Below are 7,500 nucleotides of genomic sequence, written 5' to 3' on the forward strand. Positions count from 1 at the left end.
ACGAAATACAATATCCTTTTCTCACACTCTCAGGTGAATAAGTGGAGAAAACCCTTATTCTATTCCAGGAAGCTATCGAGTTTCAGCCTTGCATGGTTTCGCCAGGTACACAAGACTATGGATCCATCTAGGATCTGATAGTTTGTTAAAGCCATGAGACCAACGGACAAGACCTTGGTTTGGTTTTCGTCCCAGGGTCTCATGATCTTCCCTGGGCACTTATGAAAGCAAAGCTATTCCGTTACGAGTAACCAAAAGACAAAGATGTTCCAAGTAACCGCAGTTACCAAGTCCTCCGCTACTGCAACGTCAGCGCAGAGAAGAAATCAAGTCTGACTCAATCAATCCTTTTAGGTCATAACGACCACCCTTACATATTTCATGCAGGCTAATGGCTTAAAGGTGAGTTTTATCTAGATGAGCGAGCTCCAACAACAGAAATAGGACGATAGACGTTTTTTATTTGAAGTATTCGTGTCTCCTTTTTCGGGTCACAGGCCTCTTGTCTTGTCTCAAGTCCCGGGTCGAAGTGAGTTCTCTGTCAGCTGGTCACCTCTTGACGTCATAGGGCGCGTGAGACAAGACCGTGATCGAGGGCGCCACTTCAATCGCGATTTATCATGACATTTCCGAAAGCTCCAAGAGAGGTGATGAGATGGTTATGTCAGGAGGCATAGAATCACAGGTATGCACCTCCCTGCCTCTTTGTTTACTTGCTGCCGAGGGACCAGTTCAGATTCTTCCCCATTTGCCGGTGCACACGGTATGCCAGCAGGAACAGCTGACCCCACCCCACCCCGTCCCGTCCCGTTCTGCCCCCACTCCCCACCCCCTCTTCACATGCCTACCCGTCCTCTTCGATCTATCGCTACCACTTGCCTCCCTCACTCTCACTTTTGGTTGCTCCTCCTCCCACCCCCACATTCCTATCCCCTCATTTCCTTCCCTCCCCTCTTCCTCTCCTTCCCTCACCTCTCTATGAGGAGTTTCCTTTTTGTACTTACAAATTCCCATCCATCCTTCTTCAGAAGACAAATGCGGGGAACCACCATTATTACTCAGTATTCTTTTCGTGCACCTAAATCATAATTCTTTGCTACACCTAAATAAGGGCTAAAAAGAACGTTTGCACAGGTTATATAGTCTCTATAGCAACCGGACCACAAACAAGAAACGTATGGACTACTGGCAGGCGATGACCCAGTGAGGCGTAATGCCAGAGACATAAATAGATACGACATAGTGGTGGGAAATGGGTCGTACCGAAGGTGCACATGGGCAATGACATCACATGTAGTAACACTGGCATAAAACACTTACGGGCAAGGTCGAGCGCATAAGCTGTTTTGTACACCGTTCTCTCTGACCACTATAACGAGAAAATGATGCGTGGTAGGTCCTGTGCTATTCCCCACAGTCACAACTTCTTATAGGAACAGCTAACGGGGCACTTGTCCCCATCATAATACGCTGAATATTATCACATTCTCGGCTTTCACCTCATTATCAAAGCGTGAGAAAATCAACGTAGCCATACTTAACTCATCTCAATCAGATAGCCATGCAGTGACCTACTTATCTCCCTCCTACCGCTGCCGCCATTCTTTCCATTACAATCACTTTCATCACGAACAGGGTTTCCTGCAACAAACGAAACTGTTCACCCATTTCCCTACCCATCAACTGGATTGAGGCTACTGACCATAAGTGTTCATACACATACACCACCACCATCTCATACACCACCACCACCACCATTAACACCAACGCCACCCGTTCGGCCACACCCAGTAGGCCTGGATATCGTAATTTAAATAAAGAGATGCTAGACGCGTCCTAGCAATACAGAGAAGCACATGGGGCCCGGCAGGTGAGGCGGGGGCCAGGATGCGTTCCCGGAGTCCCCTTCTCCATTCAAGAATAAGAACACGTACTCGAGCTCGAGTTCGCCCCCGTCCCACTCCTCTCCTTTCCCTCGTAGGACTTTATTGATTTCCTCCTCTTATCCGTCCTTCCTCACCCTTGCGTTTGTTTGCATACCTGGGTGGTGTCCACTTTGGGAACTCGGCTACTGCTGTTGGCATTTACATTGATCATTTGTTGAAATGAATGGACGGTGCAATCGTGCGTCCTTCGTCCCTTGCACTGCAGAGGTCGTCTGCTGGGCAGCCTATTGATCCCCCCTTCCCCGCAACCCCCCGCCCACGTAGCGCCGCCGCAGCAGTAACTTCGGTGCGGAAGGAGAATCAGATAGAGAAAGAATAGGACTCGATCACTTATAGAGAGCATTCTCCCGGTGTTATGTGGTGTTGGGTGGAGGGAGGGCGACCACCCCTTTAGTTAGGTAATAAGAGTAAGTAGACTCACGCGAGATTTCAAGGCCGATGTCGCCGTGCGCACCGCTCCGCTTAGCTGCGGCGATGCCACACAGTGCCGTGCGTTCATCGTTCACCTGGGTCCCCCCACTCCTCCCCCTCCCCTCTCACCTCATCCCACCCTCAACTGCAGCCCCTGCCCCGCCCAGTTCTGCCCTACTATGAGAGAAGCGACACTTCATTAGTGCTGTACATGGTAGCTGAACGGCAGCCTTCTAACAAGTGAACAAATCAAACATGAAATTCAGAAACAAGCAAAAATAAGAGTATTCACGCATCACATCTGAGCCACACCGCGAGAACTTAGGACCGTTATGCAGCATTAAGTACATAATTTAGTCTCGTATTAATTCCGCCGTCCTCACTAATTAACTTCATCTCCACCTCAAAAGTTTTCTACCGAGGTCGTTCACCCCCGCGTCTGCCTTTGCCGCCCTGTCCTCACCTGCACCAACTGACCTTGAAGCCAAGGCTGCTTGCCGTTGCTCCTCCTACCTTACTTTCACTCTACTCAGCCTTAACCAAAACATTCAAGATCCTTTGAGGCTTAAAGGTGATGACCTCATACACCCTACTATACGGTCTGCCGCTCACAACACGAAGTACGAGTTCTTTAATCTGCAAATGATAAAATTATTGCACGACACTGCATCACCCGTGGCAGTTGCATAAAACACTTTCGTGATCGTCATAGTTCCTGAAACATTTCCTTCTCATTCTTATAAAACAACGCAGTGACAATATTAACAGAGAGGGTCTATTGTACGATGCAACAATATAAAGTACAATAATACGAGTATAAAAAACATGAGTGCATATGTACATCATATATATATATATCTTAATCAACCACAATGCACTTTTATTCTAAGCCATCAACATAGGATGAACCGTGGAGGCACATGCAAAAATTGAAACGTGGTACGCCCGAGGACTCGAACTAACGGCGGTAAGCACGTGACCAGTGCTGTAGTGACTTAGACCAATAGACAATCAAGAGAGATATAAGCTGAGCGCAACTTTTCTTATATATTTGTATGCTCGAGTTACATACACATACACGAAAGTTTGCGTTCTACCCATCTCCACTATCATAGTACAATTGGTAAGTATACGAACGCGGGAAAGTATTTGTATAAAACTGAATAGGTCCCAGTGACTAGAGATACATAAATTAAAGTGCATTGTGGTTGATAAAAATGTATCTCTAGTCACTGGGACCCATTCAGTGTTGTACAAATACTTTCCCGCGTTCGAATACTTACCAACTGTACTATAATAGTGGAGATGGGATGAACGCAAACTTTCGTGTATGTGTATGTAACTCGAGCATACAAATATATAAGAAAAGTTGCGCTCAACTTATATCTCTCTTGATGGTCTATTGGTCTAAGTCACTACAGCACTGGTCACGTGCTTACCGCCGTTGGTTCGAGTCCTCGGGCGTACCACGTTTCAATTTCTGCATGTGCCTCCACGGTTCTTCCGATGTTGATGGCTTAGAATTAAAGTGCATTGTGGTTGATAAAAATGTATCTCTAGTCACTGGGACCCATTCAGTGTTGTATATATATATATACATATATATATATATATATATATATATATATATATATATATATATATATATATATATATATATATATATTGTGTGTGTGTGTGTGTGTGTGTGTGTGTGTGTGTGTGTGTGTGTGTGTGTGTGTGCGTGTGTGTGTGTGTGTGTGTGCGCGTGTGTGTGTGTGATTCACCATTGTACTGAATCACGTGTTGGACTTGTGATGACAGCTATTTCCCTCCCGAAAGAGAGCTCAGAGCTCCTATATGACCGATCTATGGGTAATGCTGTGACCTTACATGCACACATACACACCCAACTCCCCGCCCACGAGTTGGAGTAACAACCCGCAGCGCAGCGATACTGAAATTATCTAAGCCCTGGGCGGGATTCGAACACGGACCGCCGTGTGTGTGTGTGTGTGTGTACGTTTTTATGTGTATGTATATAAGCACACATAAGTAAAACTCGTAAAACTCGTCATACGAAAGAGGGTCGCCTGTCCCTACTCGAGTAAGCCTAAAGCTCCACCCTCTCCGTTAGAAAGGGCCGGAAATTATATTTTCTTTGTCTTTTTTACTAACGAGCAACATAATAGTTTTAATCTAACGTTTTCATAACAGTAACGTAATTAAGGTTCCCAATCCCGTATCTATTCCTACGTTTCTTCTTCCCTTGACACACAGACTTATTGTTGACATTTATTCCAATCATTTTTATCTTATTCTCCTCATTCCCGCCCCAGCTCTCTGTCCCCTTATTACATAATATAACACAGCCCATTCTAGCCCACATTAGTACCTGATTCTTCTTCGTCCATCTTCCTCCTCTCTATGTACTGTAGTTCTTCAAATTCTCCCTCCATTTCCGTTCCGTGCTTTTTCTGTTCATTATTCTCTTTCCCCATATATGAAATACTTACATCATCCCGACCTTTTCTATTCTCTCCTTATGCCGAAACTCTAAGGTACTCTAGATTACCATACACTGCTACCTGTTTCTGCAACTCTTCTTTACTGTCTCTTACTTGGACCTAGTGTACATACAACAGTCGTCTGAAAAAGTTACCATCACCAACTCCTTGTCTCCTTTCGTTCATATTTCAACCTATTAACTACCGAAGAACCATGGCATCACACATTACTTCTTCAACCCCCAACTTAACTGTAAGCCATTCCGTTACAACGCATACCTTGCATATGTCTTCCTCCAACTCATACATTTCTTACGCATTTATCAGTCTCATCGCCCATTATATTTCATATGTTTTCCCAGATGTATGAAGACCATACATATCTCCTTCCTATCATTCATTTACATGAATAGTCCATCCCCAGGTTTTAGGTGAGCACAGAGTCCATGCATTTTTTTCCCTTGTCTAAATCAACCTATTCTCCACTGACATTTCTTAACGTTCATTCTCTCTTATATTGCTGGCATTCAACTCTGTCGGAATGATCAATAAGTTTATAGCTCTATAATTCTTACACCACCACTTGTCTTCCTTCCCTTCATATATGGGCACTGTACATCATCTCCACTACATTCTTTTCCCCTATATATTTCACTGACATACAAACAACCTACCATGGCCTTTCTACTTATCTATCTTATATATATATTATACATATATATTTATATATTTATATGTATATATAAATGTATATATATACATATATATATATATATATATATATATATATATACATATATATATATATGTGTGTGTGTGTGTGTGTGTGTGTGTGTGTGTGTGTGTGTGTGTGTGTGTGTGTGTGTGTGTGCGTGTGTGTGTGTAATTCACCACGGTCTTGGATCACGTGCTGTACTCGTGATCGACATCTACTACCCTCCCGGAAGGGAACTCAGAGCTCATGTATGACCGTCGTAGATGCTCCCCGTTATCATAATAACCGAGATATTCATAAAGGAACATGAATGTAACTTAGTAGCTTAAACACGAGCCAGAGCGCCGGGCAAATGGTGATGGGGGTACTGAGTGGAGCGGCCAGCTGGCTTTTATTCCTTTCCCCATTTCCTATTCATGAGCAACTCTACATCGTAAGCCATTGTTTCCAGAGAGTCCCCTCTTTCTCCTCCACTTTCGTCCTAAGCGTTTCCCTGCCATCACTGAGCCTGATAAAGTTAAACTATATCTTCAGCACGTTCACTACAATCCCTCCAGCACGCTCGAGCCGACCCATCTGGTGGTCGACCCATGTATGCCGCTTTCCACTCCCCGATCCCGCGTATTTCCCTGCTCGCATGTGCTCGGTGGTCTTTCATCACGGAAGACCCTTCTCTTCACTCCCTTCTACTGTACTATTCCATGCCTCCGGAGCCGCGAGCATGTGGACACGCCCACTTTCGCATACGACCACGACGCTTGGTTGGCTAGCATCATCAGCGGGAATCTTCAAGACGAGCTGCTCGAAGACAGCTCTGGCAATTGGGCCATGTGTGCATGCAATACATTTGCAACCGCGCGCGCACACATACACACATACACGCGCGCGCGCATGCGCGCACACACACACACACACACACACACAAAAGATGGAAAAAGAAAAGGACCAACAGAACACAAGTTTGTTATAAGAAAACCAGGAATGAATATATAACAGAGAAAGGAGAATCTTTGAAAAAGGGTGTAATTGACAAAAAGATGAATCAAGGGTGTTCTATAGATATGTTAATGGTAACACGATACACAGGAAATTGAACTACTACACTGAAAGTAGACGGGACAGTCAATGAAATAGTGAACAAAAGCTTGCATTTACCATGGAAAATTACTTTGAAGAGGCAAAAGTAATCATTTCAAGCACAATATTGAATGATGAAAGTGGAAGTGCGAGAGGTGCTAAATATGCTGAAATCACTTGACTGAAAAAAATGTGACTTGTTGGGATCTCATACTGAATACCAAATGATGTAGAAAACAACTAATAGATGAGATTCATGTGTTATTTAACTATGTTCAATAGAAAAAGGAAAAATGCCAATTTGGAAATAGGCCTACATGAATTCATACATAAAGAAACAAAGATAAGGTGCAAAATCAGTGACCTGTGTCAGCATGACATCTATAATGTATGAGGGAATTAGGAGATAAATGGTTAAATTTGTGAAAGAGAGGGGGATAGTCAACGTGGATTTAGGTAAAACGTCATGTGGATTACCAATATATTTTTGTTTACACATAAGTGTTACAAAAGAGGTGGGTGGGTGAACTGTATAACTAGAGCTGGAGAAAGGTTTTAATGATATATCTCACAAAAGAATCATATAGAAATTGAAACATATAGGAGGTATTAAAGGGAGTCCCCTGGAATAGATGAGCGACTTTCTGAAGAATGGATCAATGAGTATGGTCGGGAAGGGCAGGGTGCCAGATTGGAGGGAAGGTCACTAGTGAGGTCCCTCAGGTTTAGGTGTTGACACCGAAAAGATTGTATAAGAGACTTATATAACCTCTTGATGAATATAAGTATGTTAACTACATGGGAGGGATAATACAGTGGTAGATAGACAGGAAAAACGAACGAGACTGACAAACCGAGGTCACCA

General features: G+C 43.8%; 1 protein-coding gene across 12 annotated transcripts in view; it reads right to left on the reverse strand.

Moving 5' to 3' along the window:
- LOC143030265 (NAD(+) hydrolase sarm1-like) overlaps positions 1-7,500 on the reverse strand; it is a 722,505-nt gene that overhangs the window by 52,908 nt on the left and 662,097 nt on the right. The window lies entirely within an intron of this gene.

Source organism: Oratosquilla oratoria, chromosome 1, assembly GCF_046742065.1.
Source record: "Oratosquilla oratoria isolate Oo_2021 chromosome 1, ASM4674206v1, whole genome shotgun sequence".
NCBI lineage: Eukaryota > Metazoa > Arthropoda > Malacostraca > Stomatopoda > Squillidae > Oratosquilla > Oratosquilla oratoria.